At 35.2% G+C, this 17836-nt stretch overlaps 1 long non-coding RNA gene across 1 annotated transcript; it reads right to left on the reverse strand.

The window, feature by feature from the left end:
- Positions 1 to 1850: 1850 nt before the first annotated feature.
- On the reverse strand, positions 1851 to 17406 carry LOC122022430. Its single transcript, XR_006122972.1, has 3 exons — positions 17227 to 17406; positions 16956 to 17098; positions 1851 to 1899 (listed from the first exon to the last, which is right to left on the reverse strand). It is a non-coding gene; the product is annotated as an uncharacterized LOC122022430 (long non-coding RNA).
- Between the last annotated feature and the right edge of the window lie 430 nt (positions 17407 to 17836).

Genomic DNA, 17836 nt, shown 5'->3' on the forward strand with positions numbered 1-17836 from the left:
GATTTGATTGTTCTTTTCGGTTGACCTAAAGTTATTTAAGGAAATTAAATATTAACTTTCCTTAAAAGGCTTTGTCTAGTCGGTGGTGGTTGTTCCCATATCCAAGAAGGCTATGTGCCTCGCCACGTCAGTACTGGGAGCCAATTTTGGAAACTAATATTTAATGAAATTAATAACCTAGGTGATTTGGATCGAACGTGTTAAGTTCCGCAGGAGATTCGAGTCTAAACCTAAAAGAACAAATAAATTAAACTTAGGATCAAACGTGTTAAGTTCCGCAGGCGATCTGAGTTTAATTTAAAAGAACACATGGTAGCTAGGAAAAGGTTCAGACCTTTGTACAAAATTTATGTACAGTGGAACCATTAGGTTTTCCGAGTAGCAACCAACAAACCCTTGCCCAGCCGTGCCATCGGTGGGATGGCTGAAGAACATCTCGCCCAATCGTGACACCCTCAAAGGAAATCACCCGCGTGAGATGGCACCTGGCCGGATCTCATAGCCCAGTGTAAAGCTCAGTCAGAGACCGTGAGGAGGAGAAGGGGAAGAGGTGCCACGATTTCGGCGGAGGCGGTGAGGAGCCTTTTCGGCGAAAGTAGGGAAAGGGAGGCTTTATCCGAATACCTAGGCTAATTTTTCCATCTTAGGCTATTTAGATCAATTAACTCCCTATTTAATTGAGTGTTATTATAGGCTTCCATCAAACTTAATATTTCTATCCCCTTAAAATATGTCATATCAATTCATTTTATATCCCAAAAATCCCTAAAATTTGTAGAAAATTTTAGTAAATAAATTCCCTAATTAACGCTCGGGAGACCTTAATTTTATTTTGTTAAATAAATTATTTATTTAACGCTCGTGGGACCTTACAATTCTCCCCCTTATAAAAATTTCATTTTCGAAATTTGACTTGCCAAAAAAAAAAAAAATTCGGGATAGCAATTGCTCATATCCAATTCAGTCTCCCAGAAAGCTTCTTCCATCAGCTGATTTCCCCATAAGACCTTTACCATTTTGATCTCCTTATTTCTCAGCTTTCAAACTTGGTGATCAAGGATTTGCTTCAGCACTTCTTCATAAGATAGATCTGACGTCCACTACACGGACCCGTGACCAATCACATGAGAAGGGTTAGAAATGTACCTTTCTAGCATGGGTATGTGAAACACATTATGAACTCCTGACAAGTTTGGTGGTAGAGAAACTCGGCATGCTCGAATTCCAATCCGTTCAAGTAGATTTGATGTAACTATCAGTATTGACAAGCTAATTTATTCATTTGGTATTGACACTCCCAGACACACCTAACGCGAAAAGAAAACATGACAACTATATCTCTAGTTTCAACTGCTACAAACAAACCTAGATAAGCTTAAAAGTCATATTTGAGTGTTGATACTCTAGAACTCTTGCACTAAATAGCACTATACTACAAACTGATGTCCATTTCGTGTGGAACTAGAAAGAAAATCCACCTTGACCGAGTCTATGCGCAACCAATTTGTTCAATGGCTACTCAACCATGGAAGGAGTACCCCCAATGTAACGCCCGCCCTCCCTGCTACCCTAAGAGACGGGGCTACGATACTCTACGTATAAATTTTTTCTTTTTAAAACAGCGGAAGACTTAAAATAATTTTCATAGTTTTAATAAAAACTTTTCTTTTAAATTTCTTTTGAACTATACTATCACATGGCATCAAAATCATAACATCAAATCCAGTGGAACCATAATGTCAAGCCACACATGTTTAGGTATCACAAGTCATAAAATACCAATGCATAGTTCTTTAAAGAAACTTTAAGCAGGTTCTTAATTAGTTGCCTAGCCACCGCCACACACATCTTCGTTGCCCCTCCTGCTGCTCCTTTAGCTCATCTAGCTTTTCCCTTTATCTGTGGTACAAGGAAAGTAAGCTGTGAGCACTCATGGCTCAGTAAGTTCCTTTCCTACTCACTAAAGCCAAAAATCAGCACATAATCAAGAATGCATCAACAAGTCATAATCTCAACTAATCATGGCATAACATAGCATTCTATTCAAGCATATCATGCATCATAATATAATCACAACTAGTCATAGCATATCAAGCATCACCATGGCCGAAACATATACATAGTGCATTGCATAAAACATAGCTAGACATGGCATAACAAACAAGTATCATGGTATATCAAAGCATGGCCGAAACATGTATATCAAAGCATCATACTATGGCCGAAACATGTACATCAAGGCATCATCATATCTATGGCCAAAATCTATATATCAGGCATCAACAAATCCATGGCCGAAACATGTCTATAAGGTATAGCATGAACATAACATAATCATACCTTATCATGGCATATCATAATCAAGAGCATAACATGAAACATAGCATAATCATAAGGTGTATGCAATATGATTTTGGAAAACATGTATCCGAAAAATATGTGTATGTCTCATGATCTTTAAAACCATTTTCTTTTACATATATACTTGAAAGTAATCTCAACATAAGGGGGATCCCGGCTATGTACCACTTACATATTGCGCGCAACCTTGTAGGTCCAAGGTAGCATGTCTTGAACCCTACGAGGCAAACATACTAGGCCCTTAGTCCTAGGGGCACTTAGGAGCCCATCCCTAACGAGGTCCTTAGTCCCCGGGGCGCTTATGGAGCCCACCCTTGGTACAAGCCACTCACACATAAAGTAAAGTACATGTCATATATATCATGTATCATAAAAGCATGCATCACTTAGGCACACATCATATCATAAAAGTATGCATCACTTAGGCATACATCATGTCATAAAGGTATGCATCACTTAGGCATACATCATGTCATAAAGGTATGCATCACTTAGGCATAGATCATAAAAACATGCATATCTTAAGCATAAAGCATATCATCAAGCATGCATGATTTAACCACATAGCATATCATGGAAGCATGCATATTTTAAGCACTAAACATAGCATTAAAGCATGCATAATTTAACCACATATCATAACATAAGCATGCATATTTTTAGCACAAAGCATATCATATCATAAAAGCATGCATATCATATCATAAGTCATAAATCACAAGCATACATATTGAGCATAAGGGTGTATCTTGTGATTATCCTATTATAGGAAACATGGTATCATATTTATCTTGGTTTTAAGCTTCCTAAACCCTTGTGGCCGAAACCCTTTAGAGCTCAATTTAGGTTAAACACGATATCCAAGCATGTGGCACCTAAATTATCATCATAACATTTTCATAGGAAGCATTATAAACATGATTAACTTAGTTTCTAAGTTCCTCAAGTCCCTAATTTCATATGGCCGAAACCTTAAGGTGTGAAATAAGGTTCCATATGACATAAAAGCATGGACAACTTTATGTTGGAGTGTATACTAAAAGCCTAGCTTTTGGTATAAACATTTATCTAGAAATAAGAATCACATTGGTCGAATGTCTACATTTATGATAAATGTAGTTGTTCAATTAATTTATATTGTAGATGACATGGTGTGTGGTGTCACACACAGAAGATCATGTTATCAGTAGCTTATAAATTATAAACAGTAGCTCACGACCATGATGTAAAAGAACAAATCATTGGAAGGTCGTAGTGTAATTAGGTATTAGTTTATCTTGACTATATAATTACACTAGTACACTCAGAGTGTATTGAGTAGGACCATTTGAGGTCGTTTCTTTTATACTGACTTTATAAAAAAACAAAGACCTCGGTTATTATGGAAGTGTGTGCTCTTAATCCTAATGTAATAACAAGCACATATATTTGATATTTATTTCTTTAATTTATCAATGGGTGAGATTTAGTTCGTTGAATCAATAAACCCGATAAGTTGGGAAATGGTATCACTTATAGTATGTGTTGTTGATTATAGAAGGAAACTGTGTCCTAGAGATACTAGGTTGATAATGTCCTCAAGAGGAGCTCATAAAGATTGTCATGTTAAACCCTGCAGGTGGACTTAGTCCGACATGATAATAAGGTTGAGTGGTACTACTCTTGGACTTAGATATTAATTAAATGAGTTGTCGAACTCACTTAATTAGTGGACATTTGATATCTTAAACACAGGGAGACTAACACACTCATAATAAGAAGTAGCCCAAAAATGTAATTTGGGATTGGTGCGGTAGTTCAATGATAATTCTCTAGTGGAATGAATTATCATTGATAAAATTAAGTTGTGTGTTCGGGGCGAACACGGGATGCTTAATTTTATCGGAGACCAAACCAATTCCTCCTCTCGGTCCCTATCGTAGCCTCTTATTGTAGAAGTTTTATACCCACCTATACCCACCTTCTATACCCATTAATAAGGCCAAGCTAGCTTGGGAACCAAGCTAGGGCCGGCCTAGGGTGCTTGGTGCCCAAGCTAGGGGCCGGCCAAATTAAATTAAAAGGATTTTAATTTTAGTTTTTATTATGTGGAAGAAATAATTTTTAAAGAGAATTAAAATTAAAATATCTCTCTTGTAAAAGATCTACAAAGATTAAAGAAAGAGATTAGATCTCTTTCCTTATTTGTAGATTGATGAGTTATTTTATTTTCTCTTTAAAATTATCCACATGTTGATAAAATTAAAATTATAGAAATTTCATTTATCAACCATGAAGAGATTTTAAAGAGAAATTTTATTTTAAAATTTCCAGAAACAAATTAGGAAGTTTTAATTTGTTGATTAAAACTTGTCTAATTTATTTCCTCTAGAAGTGGCCGGCCATTAGAGATTAAATTGGGAAATTTTATTTAATTTTTCTCAATTAAATCATGTCAAGAAAATTAAGGAAATTTTATTGTAATTAAATTTCCTAATTTGCCTAGGCCAAGGAATATAAAAGAAGGGGTGAGGGTGCCTTCACAAGACACAACATCTATTATTCCTCTCCCTCTTTTGTTCCTTGGTGTGGCCGGCCAACCTCTCCCTCTCTTCCTCTTGTGGTGGCCGAACCCTACCCTTCTATTGGAGCTCTTGTGGTGGCCGGATACTACTCGGAGAAGAAGAAGAAGAAGGAGAGAAAGCTAGCATCTCTTGGAGCTTGGTTAGTATTTTGTTTTTCTTCCTTGGTGAAGCTTCCTCTTTGTTGGCCGAACCTAGTTAGGAGGAGAAGAAGGTGATTGGTGGTTTCTCGTCTCGGAAGATCGTTGCCCACACAACGTCCGAGGTTAGAAGAGGAATACGGTAGAAGATCAAGAGGTTTTTCTACAAGGTATAACTAGTAATTTTTCTTTCCTGATCATGCTAGTTATTTATGGAAATAATACCAAATACAAGAGGCTTACGTTCAAGAATTTCGAATATGTTTTTCGAAGTTGTGTTCTTTTGTTTCTTTCTTTTCCTTGTGATTTGATTGTTCTCTTTGGTTAACCTAAAGTTTTTTTAGGAAATTAAATATTAGCTTTCTATTAAAGGTTTTGTCTAGTGGTGGTTGCTCCCATATCCAAGAACATGTGCCTCGCCACGCCAGTACTGGGAACCAATTATGGAAATTAATATTTAATGGAATTAATAACTTAAGGAGACTTGGGTCGAACGTGTTAAGTTCCGCAGGAGATCCAAGTCAAAACCTAAAAGAACAAATAGATTAAGTTTTGGATCAAACGTGTTAAGTTCCGCAGGCGATCCAAAATTTAATTTAAAAGAACACATGGTAGCTAGGAAAAGGTTCAGACCTTTGTACAAAATTTTTGTACAGTGGAACCTATAGGTTTTCCGAGTAGCAACCAACAATTGGTATCAGAGCTAGGGTTTTGCCTCTGTGTATTTGGTATTAGTTTAATTATGCACATGTCATACATAATTTAGGCAGGTTAATAGTAGGATGTGCTAACTTTGTGGATGCAGGATCCAACTATTATGGCTTTTAGTTATTATGTGTGTGATTGGACCCTTGGACATGTCAAGGGCATTTATTGTATTATAAAATACAGCAGGAGCTGTATTTAGTTTTATTAGGATTTTATTTTTGATCTAGATACATGTACATTCCTTTTATGGAATATAGGATCAAAAATGTAAAATTCTATTTATGTCGCGGATCGAATCTTGCAAAGCGTGGAACCTTCTAAGGACCAGAGGCGCAACGGAACTAGGAGCAAGATGGATGCGACAGCTAGACCCGATGCAGTAGCTTGGGATGACAACACACGGAGGACAACTAGAGATAAAAGCCATAATAGTTGAAAATTAGATTTTCTATTTATTGCTTTTATATTGTGCTGTGTGTGCATGTTAGTATACATGACTAGTAGGCTAGCATAGTTAAAATTCCTCGTTTATAAATAACTAAGTGGGAGAGGGATTTTTAAATAAATCCCATGGTCTCCATTACTGGTTTGTAAGTGATGCAAACAAGCTTGCGCGTTGGCTCTGAGTGCCTTCCTCCATAACGGATGAGCTTGTTTATGGATCACTAGAACAGACTTCCATTTTGGATGACTATAGGAAGTTAATTAAGAGCGTGTGATCTTCCCAACGGAAGGGGCATAATCTTATTAATGGACTTAGTGTCAAGTAATGGTATACACTTAGACACATCTAATAGTATCCTCCCATCGGAGTCACTGCTATTATTTGTGTGACCAAATGAAACCAACTATTAATTTGTCATAAAACTAGGTTGACAAGATAATAAAATTAAAGGGTTAAAACCCCTCTTACAAATGATTGATTTTGTATACGTCCACACTAACGTGGCATACAAAATTAACGGTGTTTGAGATAATTTTATTTGTCATAAAGATACGTTGACAAGATAGTTAATGGGTAAAACCCTCCTTTTACAAATGTTGAATTTGTATATGTCCACACTAACGTGGCATGCAAAATTCACGGTGTTTGAGGTGTTGGTGAATTTAAATAATATTGTTTGAGGAATCAATATTTTATTTTAAATTCAAAAAGTTTTGACCAAATATTTGATCAAAGACAGATCAACTATTAATTTTATTCGTCATAAAGTAAAGTTGACGAGATAATAAAATTAATGAATAAAATCTCCTCTTCGATTTTGTATACACAAAATTCATGGAGATTTTAAGGAGTTGATCTTCACCAAATATTTTTGTGATTCTTAGGATGTTTGTCAATCCCTAGTAGTCATACTATAGAAAAAGACTTATTAGTCCCAATTGTAATGATTGGAAATAGGACTTGGACATTAAGGTAGACTGCCTTCTTAGAACTAAGAACAATTTAGATGTATTTAATTCATTAGTTGAAACATGTGTTATCTACCGTAACACGGAGTGTAGATACAAGATGCCATTAATCATGTCTGCAATTCATTGGGGTTCCGTGAAACCCGACAACTAAATGAAAGGTAAATCACCGTTCACATGGGCACTACTGTAAAAGTATTGCAGTGGGAGATGTTTATCCTTCGATAAGAATAAAATATGGATTTTAAGTAATTGTCTTTATGTACCAAGTTTAGAAAGAACCCGATTTCGGTTTCTAAACTATTATAGATATTGTGTCTATTTTGATAACAAAGTTGTTATCAAGAAAAATAGGAAAGTTATCTATTCTGGTATGATGGTTGACAATTTATAATCCAATAACTCCCACGATGCAACAAATGGAAATTAGTAACACATCTTCTAATTTTAAGAGAAAGCAACCTTCGGAAATGAACCAATTATATCTTTGGCATATAAAGCTAGGTTATACTTGAGTAGGATTCATTGGTAGCCGATGAACTTTTGGGTTCATTGGTAGTGGAAATCTTTCCAACCTGCGAGTCTTACTTGGAAGAAAAATAACCAAGAAGCTTTTAAGTCCAAGGGGTATGGAGTCAAAGATATGTTGAAATCGGTTCATTCTGATTTGTGTGATCCTATGACTATCCAGACAAGAGGTAGTATTGAATATTTTGTCTAATTTATAGACAACTATTCAAGATACAAATAAATTTACTTAATGTACCGCAAGACTAAGTACTTTGATTAGTTCAAAGAGTACAAGGTTGATGTGGAGGAATAAAGTAAAAAGTCACTATGGAAGATCGTAGTGGCAAGTACCTCTTGAGAGATTTTAGGAGTCACTTATCAGAAGTTGATTTCAATCCCAACTAACTGCATCTGGTACACCCCAACAGAATGGTGTAGTAGAAAGAAGGTAAAGAACTCTTATGGAATAATTAGATAGATGATGAGTTATTCAGAAAATTACCAAATTTATTTTAAGGATAAACTCTGAAAATGAAAGTGAACATAGTGTCTTCCAAGTCATAACTCTCTACTCATATAGAGTTGCTGAATAGGCGTAAGCCTATTTTGAAGCATATTCGGATTCAGGTAATCCAACATATATGTTAAAGAGAGATAATGATAAGTTGGATAGAGTTCACTTGTTTGTAAGTTATCCTAGATAAACAAAAGTAGGTTTATAGTCTTAAAAATCATAAGGTCATTGACCGATTTTTAGAAAAGGACTATATAATGAACCACGTGCTCATAAGTAAATTTGTTCTTAAGAAAATAATAAAGACATGTCTAATCTAGTACCAATACAAGATAAGATACCACAAGAAAACCGCAACATGTATCACAAATGATACACAATTGCAGAAAATGCCTTGTCGTAGTGGGAGGGTTGTTACAACCTTAAAATATTCATGTTTTGGGAGAGTTTTGAACTCGATCCCTGAACATGATCTCCGGACATATGACGAAGCACTCCAAGATAAATATGAAGCATCTTGGCAAAGAGTAATGAATAATAGAATTAGAATATATGTATTCTAATAAAATCTGGAAGCTTGTAGAACCACCAAGTGGTGTAAAAGCCTTTGGGTGTAAAAGGTCTATAATAGAAAAAGAGGGATAGACAGGAAGGTAGAAACCTTCAAAGCAAGGCTTGATGAAAAAGGAAACCTTTTTCACTGGTAGCCATGCTTAAGTCTATCCGGATTCTTTTATCTATTTGGCAAGTGGATGTCAAGACAACATTCCTTAATGGAAGTCTTGAAGAAAGCATCCATATAAAGCAACCAGAAGGGTTCATTGCAAAATGCTAAGAGCATCTTGTATGGACTGATACAAAGCTTCAAGGTCTTGGAACATCCAGTTTATCAAAGTAATCCACACCTATGGATTTATTGAGTAAACGGATAAAGTTTTGTGTATACAAAAGATGTGATGGAAACGTGGTGGTATTTCTTGTACTATACGTAGATAACATTTTTGATAGTTGGAAACAATATCAAAATGTTGTCAGAAGTAGGGTATGGTTGTCCAAATAATTCGATATAAAGGACTTGGGAGAATGTATATATTTTTAAGATCAAAGTAATAAGGGATCACAAGAAAAAATATATTTATTCCAAGCTTGATACATCGGAAAAATCCTTGCTCGTTTTAAGCATGCAAAACTCCTCAAAAGGTTTCTTACCTTTTAAGCATGGAGTGTCTTTATCTAAAGAGATGTCTCCGATGACATTAAAGGAGATTGAGGACATTTAGGCAGTTCTTTATGCTTCGGCAGTTAGACAACCTAATGTATGCTATGCACGAGATCAGAAATCTGTTTTGCCAAGAGCATAGTTAGCAGATATCAAAGTAACCCTAGATAAGGACATTAGATTGCAGTAAAGTATATATTAAAGTACCTTAGAGGCACTAAAGATTATATGCTAGCTTACAAGGCGGTTAATTTGGTTCTATGGGTTGTATGGATTTTGACCTCCAATCGGATAGGGACAATAATAAGGGAACCTCGTGGTTTTGTGTGTATTTGAGGAGGTAAAGTCATAACTATGGAAGAGTGATAAGCATAGGTGTTTTTCGGACTCCACCATAGAAGCTTAGTATATGGCAAGCCTCGAGGTAGCCATAAAAGCTGAATGACTCAATAACCTCAAGATAGACTTAGATATGATTTCCGATTTGTCCAAAGATTATTACAATTTATTGTAATAATGTTGGTGCAGTAGCAAACTCGAAGAAACCATAAGTCTATAAGGCAAGTAAACACAATAGAGCGCAAGTACCACCCAATACGAGAAATCGAATAAACGAGGAGAAGTTGCCGCCTAGATTGCATCGGTGATGACCTATCGATCCTTCCACCGAGGTCCTTAAGGCAAGAGCTTTTGATGGGCATGTTGAAGGGTTAGAATCGACGTATGGCAGTAGATATGACAACTTAGTCTTTTAGTATAAGTGGAGATTGTTGAGTGTATACTAAAAGCCTAGCTTTCGTATAAACATTTATCTAGAAATAAGAATCACATTGGTCGAATGTCTACATTTATGATAAATGTAGTTGTTCAATTAATTTATATCAGATGACTGGTGTGTCACACACGTAAGATCATGTTATCGAGTTTATAAATTATAAACAGAGCTCACCATGACGGAAAGGAACAAACCATTGGAAGGTCGAGTGTAATTAGGTATTAGTTTATCTTGACTATATAATTACACTAGTACACTCGGAGTGTATCGAGTAGGACCATTTGAGGTCGTTTCTTTTATACGGACTTTATAAAGAAACAAAGACCTCGGTTATTATGGAAGTGTGTGCTCTTAATCCTAATGTAATAACAAGCACATATATTTGATATTTATTTCTTTAATTTATCAATGGGTGAGATTTAGTTCGTTGAATCAATAAACCCGATAAGTTGGGAAATGGTATCACTTATAGTGTGTGTTGTTGATTATAGAAGGAAACTGTGTCCTAGAGATACTAGGTTGATAATGTCCTCAAGAGGAGCTCATAAAGATTGTCATGTTAAACCCTGCAGGTGGACTTAGTCCGACATGATAATAAGGTTGAGTGGTACTACTCTTGGACTTAGATATTAATTAAATGAGTTGTCAGTAACTCACTTAATTAGTGGACATTTGATATCTTAAACACAGGGAGACTAACACACTCATAATAAGAAGGAGCCCAAAAATGTAATTTGGGATTGGTGCGGTAGTTCAATGATAATTCTCTAGTGGAATGAATTATCATTGATAAAATTAAATTGTGTTCGGGGCGAACACGGGATGCTTAATTTTATCGGGAGACCAAAACTAATTCCTCCTCTCGGTCCCTATCGTAGCCTCTTATTTGTAGAAGTTTTATACCCACCTATACCCACCTTCTATACCCACTAATAAGGGGCCGGCCAAGCTAGCTTGGGAACCAAGCTAGGGCCGGCCTAGGTATATTATTGGGTGGCCGGCCCTAGCTTGAACCAAAGCTAGTGGGGCCAGCCAAATTAAATTAAAAAGGGATTTTAATTTTAGTTTTTATTATGTGGAAGAAATAATTTTTTAAAGAGAATTAAAATTAAAATATCTCTCTTGTAAAAGATCTACAAAAGATTAAAGAAAGAGATTAGATCTCTTTCCTTATTTGTAGATTGATGAGTTATTTTATTTTCTCTTTAAAAATTATCCACATGTTGATAAAATTAAAATTATAGAAATTTCCTTTATCAACCATGAAGAGATTTTTAAAGAGAAATTTTATTTTTAAAATTTCCGGAAATAAATTAGGAAGTTTTAATTGTTGATTAAAATTTATTTCCTCTAGAAGTGGCCGCCATTAGAGATTAAATTGGGAAATTTTATTTAATTTTTCTCAATTAAATCATGTCAAGGAAATTAAGGAAATTTTATTGTAATTAAATTTCCTAATTTGCTAAGGCCAAGGAATATAAAAGAAGGGGTGAGGGTGCCTTCAGAGACACATCTATTATTCCTCTCCCTCTTTTGTTCCTTGGTGTGGCCGGCCAACCTCTCCCTCTCTTCCTCTTGTGGTGGCCGAACCCTACCCTTCTATTGGAGCTCTTGTGGTGGCTGGATACTACTCGGAGAAGAAGAAGAAGAAGGAGAGAAAGCTAGCATCTCTTGGAGCTTGGTTAGTATTTTGTTTTTCTTCCTTGGTGAAGCTTTTGTTTTGGCCGAACCTAGCTAGGAGGAGAAGAAGGTGATTGGTGGTTTCTCGTCTCGGAAGATCGTTGCCCACACAACGTCCGAGGTTAGAAGAGGAATACGGTAGAAGATCAAGAGGTTTTTCTACAAGGTATAACTAGTAAATTTTATTTCCGCATCATGCTAGTTATTTATGGAAATAATACCAAATACAAGAGGCTTACGTTCTAGAATTTCGAATATGTTTTTTCGAAGTTGTGTTCTTTTGTTTCTTTCTTTTCCTTGTGATTTGATTGTTCTCTTTGGTTAACCTAAAGTTATTTTAGGAAATTAAATATTAGCTTTCAATTAAAGGTTTTGTCTAGTCGGTGGTGGTTGCTCCCATATCCAAGAAGGCCATGTGCCTCGCCACGTCAGTACTGGGAACCTTTTATGGAAATTAATATTTAATGGAATTAATAACTTAAGAAGACTTGGGTCGAACGTGTTAAGTTCCGCAGGAGATCCAAGTCAAAACCTAAAAGAACAAATAGATTAAGTTTTGGATCAAACGTGTTAAGTTCCGCAGGCGATCCAAAATTTAATTTAAAAGAACACATGGTAGCTAGGAAAAGGTTCAGACCTTTGTACAAAATTTTTGTACAGTGGAACCTATAGGTTTTCCGAGTAGCAACCAACACTTTAAATCATATTTATAACATTTTTACCAAGGAACAAGGTAAACACATTTGAATTAGTTCCTGAGTTCTTTAAGCCCTTAACATATGTCATGGCCGAAATTTAACAAGTTCTCATTAGGGCTACAAACAAGCATACAAGCATGTGAACTTGGACTAACATTATGTATAAATTCATACAAGGCATCATACAATAGTTATGACCGAAACATACCCTAGCATCATTTTAGGTCATAAAACAACATATAGCAATTGAACCTTGGCTTTCTACTTATCATATTTCATGTAGAGTGACATGAGCATATTTAATTTAAGTCCTATGGTTTCTAGGGCATCTATTTCTTCATGACCGAAACATTCAAGGGTTCATTTAGGTCATGGAAAAATTATACAAGCATGTGAAACAATCAACACATTATCCTATTTTCATAAGAAGTACTTTTAACACATTTGGTTTCATTTCTAAGGCCTCTAGGTCTTTTAAACCCTACTTGGCCGAAACTCACAGAATATAAACTTGCTTCAAATAGCTTAAAAACATGAGAATTTATACAAGTTTCATAGCATGTATAAGGACAAGCATAATGAGTATACATATGAATTGTGTCTTAGGCTTTCTAGGTTTCTTTTTCTCTTTTTCTTTTATTGTTTTCTCATGGCCGAAACCTACCATTCCTTAGCTAGGTTTTTAAGTGGCCTAAAGCATGAAAAACCTAAGTAAGTTTCATGGCAAAAGTTACTAAGAAACATATATACAAATTGGTTCATGAATAAGCTAGGACCCCTTGTGGTCATACATGTTATATGTCATGCAACTAATTTTTCTACACCCTAATTAAGCATGAGGGCATTAAACAACTTTCATATCTAAATAGCACAGAGGTCTTGAGCATATTAAAATTTTGTTTAAGCTTTTCTAAGCTATCCATCTCATCATGGCCGAAAAACCCTAAGAAGAAGTTCATGAAATTCTAGCAATATTCAAGCATACCAATCCTTTAAGATCTTTGTAATCTATCACATGAGCATGGTTATTTAAATTTCAAGGTCTTCCTAACCCTAAACCCTTTCTTGAACGAATCATATGAGTGGGTTTTCTCTTAGTTTCAAATATCTTCTAAGGAAGAAAAACTAATACATGATCCTTAATATTTCATAGGGAGAACCTTGTACTAGTTGGGTAAAACAATAAATTTCTCTAGCCTCTTAAGAATATTTTTGGCCGAAATTCTAGGGTTCAATACTCCTCTGATCAAGCATCATATAGGTATAAAAGCATGAAGAAGAACCCCTTTACATAGCATAGAAAAATCTATCATGTAGTGAAGACTAGTTTAAACATCATTAGATTTTGAAAGCTCTCCTTGGCCGAATTTTCTCAAACTTGTTTCTAGGTTTTAAAATCTTCATAAAATCCGAAAAGCACATAAAAGCCTTGTACCACAGGTGAGGGGAAGCTTACATCCTTTTCGCTTGTGGATCTAAGGTATGGTGAAAAAGAAGTAGCCTCTTCTTCTAGTTCCTTTCCCTTGATTCTCTTGCTAAGTCCTCCTTGTATCTTAGGTTTTCTTAGGAGAAAACCTTGGCTTGGGCCGAAAATGGAGGAGAGGGGGAACTGAGGTTTCGGTGAGGGAGAGGAGAGAATGATAAAAATGAGAGATTATAGAATTTTCCCTTTACATATTCTCTTTTATGTTAAGGGGGAAGAGGTAGCAAACTTAGTTTTTGCTTTCCTTCTCCCTTAGCCTTTTTTTTCTATTTTATTTTTATTTTTATTTATTTATTTATCCTCATCATTCATGGTGAAATAAGGGAGAATGAATCCCCTTAATCCCTCTTTAAATTTTCGGCAAAACCAAAGAGGAAGAAGGAGAGAAAGGGAGGAAGACAAGTTGCCTTTCTCTTGCTCCTTTCTTGTTTTCTTTTGGCTAGCTTTTACTCGTACCTTTATCATGAGTTTCCCTCCTTTGTTATCAACATATTATTCCTATCCCAACTGGCTATTACCCATTAATTCTATGAAATATAATATAAGAGGTTCATGGTTCAATCCTTGACCTCTTCCTATTTTTATTTCTTTTTATTTCCTTTTTGGTTCAACTCACTTCCTATTATTTTCTAAGGCAAAATCTCACATTCATATATTTATCTTACAAGCTTAGTGGGTATTACACCCAATAAATTTATTTTTTTTCTCATTTAGTATTGAACTAGGTTCTTGAGCACTTTTCATATGCTACCCACCTCACCTGCCATCAATCTCAGTAATTTATAGAGTTTTTTGCACCTTTCTATTATGTGAATCTGCATCCCATGAGCCATCCTAGAATTATAGTATAGTGATACTTGTTGAATTCTCATTTCAATTAGCTCCAAATGAAAATGTAAAAATGAAATGGTGAAATGTTAGTTACAATGTAGATGGAATACCAATGTTGGGAAGCATGGATATGCATTTTGCATATCTATATGCATTCCAAAGGTATCTATAAAGACTAGAAGATGGGGGGGGGGACATTTTCATTTCACTTAAACCAAACCTGGATCGTAAAATGATCCATCAAACTTGCATCTGTTTTATTAAGATCTTCACCACGCTATGGAATATGGAGTACAAGTTGATCCGAAAGTGACATAAGATAACCATATGCTAAATTTAGGCAGTTCTGCCAATAATATGTGCACACAGCTAAATCAAACAAACAAGCCTAGTAAAATTTAACTAAATTCAATTCCATCATCCCACATTTGTGTCAATTATTTGACATAAGATAATCATAAAGGCTTGGTTGTTGTAGTTATTGTTAGTTGGATTCACAGGTACAATATTTATGCATCAATGCCTTTATTTATCATAATATGCAATAATCCTTTTAATACAGAATCCTAAAAGAGGGAATCACCAGACTTATTGAGTTTGTCTAAGATTGTGATGTCCATAACTATAGTTTGTTCACAAAGGAATATAATAGGTTTGATCATTCTAAAGCATTTTATGGCTATCACTTTTCTCATTCTTATTCTTCATACGGGTTCTAAAATGTAGCACGATGCTTATCCTAAAGACTGATCCACCAATTTAAGTTTCATCTAACAATTCATTGAAATATTCAATTAACTGAGACCAACAAATTTCTACATTTGAAGTTCTGAATGTATAGCATCCTTGAGTAAAAAGCAATTAGGAGAATGTTCCTGTCAGAAACAGATAGAGAAATAATATTCAAGTTCTAGCGCTATAAGATATGAGAGAAGTAGAAATAGTATAAAAGCAACAAAATAACTGAATCTAGGAGAGAACAAAAAATGAACTTATATTGAAATTTCGCATGGAAAATATTCACTTTTAGGCATAAAACATGATTCATAACAGAATCAAATTATGTAGCTAACATGTCATAATTTTAACTTGGAAAAGACAAATATCCTTAGTTGAGCGAACTACTTGAAAAAGATGTATTGACTACATTTTATATAGAGTATAGACATGATCAATCTTTATACCACATTGTTCATTGATGACTTGAAAGTTGTTACTTGTAACAGTGGAGATCTCAATCAAAAATTACTGTAAAAGACGTAGCAAGCAGAAGAATCAAGATCAAGGATACAGGTTAATGACTTCAAAGGGTAAGATTTGGAAAGTGACGCTCGGGTCAGTCATACAATGGAAACTAATATAACAACTCAAGTTGATTTGTTCCTACGATTGCTCTCTCATCTTCCAAGTTCTAAATGCAATTATTCCGGGCAGTGAGCATTTCAATTTCCTAATCCTAGTTTCCACATGAGAGCAACCATTAAAATGTGATGGTCAACCTGCTCAGATAACCCTGGTAAACAAGGTTCTCTCATATCACTTACAAAATGCTTAAGTTTATTACAAACTATCAAGAATTACTTTTTAGGTATCTTTATCTTTCCATTTGGTCTTTGCATTGTTCACCTATGGAAATTACCTGAACACATTTTGCATCTAATGACAAAGGACCTCTAGACGTAAACTAAAGTTGTCTATTTAAGCATATAATAATTCACCATTCAAATTCAGAATTATGATGAAGGAAATCGTACAAACTTATGGTCAGAAGTAGTCAAGCTTCTGACGAGATGGAATGCGCACATTGTCATTTAGGAGTGACTACTCTGATACCAACTGAAACATCCTTAGACTTCCCTCATAAATTTTTTTCTTTGACCCATGATTATCAAAGGATATCCCTCTAAACATCTGCTGTAATTGCATCAAAGTTGTAACCCAACATAATGAACCACTATACCCAATATAACCAGTAGCATCCCAACAAGAGGGTAACAAAAGGAATAGGAAAGTACCAGTATAACCCCCCATACAATGAAAAATACACATAAGAAAAACAAACCTTCACTACACTCCTAAGACATCTGAACAGTGTGTCGTGCATCCATCTCGCCTCCTCGTCTACTCCATCTACATGCCCCCTATCATATCTAGGGAAACATCTCCCTCACTTGTAATGTAGGCATCATGAGTCTATGAACCCAACTAGTACAATCCAATATGAAAGATAAGATATCCATAAAGTAACAGGAGCAGTAACTAGTAGGCATAGAACATAAACTAAAATACAAAATAAAGGACAGAAAATACACTATATAAAAGAGTTTACATACCTAATAAGGGTAAATATGACACACTGTGGTAACCACCATTTGAGTCAGTCAATCAGTCTCATGCCCCTAGAGGTACCTTCTAGGAGACATGCAGTTATATAGCCAAAGCTAACAGTATCAGTCAATATCAGTCAAGTTTGGAAGGGCCCTCCACGGAGCTCATCCCGAGGCACCCATCTCGTACTGTCACCATATATGTTCATATTCATTAAATTAGCCACATAAGAAATCATAACCTATCCTCAACATCCTTATCACAATTCATTCATATCATTCTTCACATAAATAAACATACTTACCGCATAGCTAATTTACTTAAAAGAAAACTACCTAATTTAAACAATGGATAAACAACCTAGGTATCTTGAGATAGTAATGAATTAATAACCACTTTGAAGGTGGAGTCTTGAGCCATCATATGAGAAAATCCGAACAACACCCAAGTTACAAACCAACTCACAACCACTTATATTCAATACTTACACAATACCGTCCCATAGAAAAAGTAATCCAATTCAATCCATAATCCTACACGTATAAAGAAAACAAAGAAAGAATCTACCTTGAACCATGGATTATGCACAAACATGGAGAACTTCAATTGAAAACC

The sequence above is a fragment of the Zingiber officinale genome, chromosome 9B (assembly GCF_018446385.1).
Source record: "Zingiber officinale cultivar Zhangliang chromosome 9B, Zo_v1.1, whole genome shotgun sequence".
Classification (NCBI taxonomy): Eukaryota; Viridiplantae; Streptophyta; class Magnoliopsida; order Zingiberales; family Zingiberaceae; genus Zingiber; species Zingiber officinale.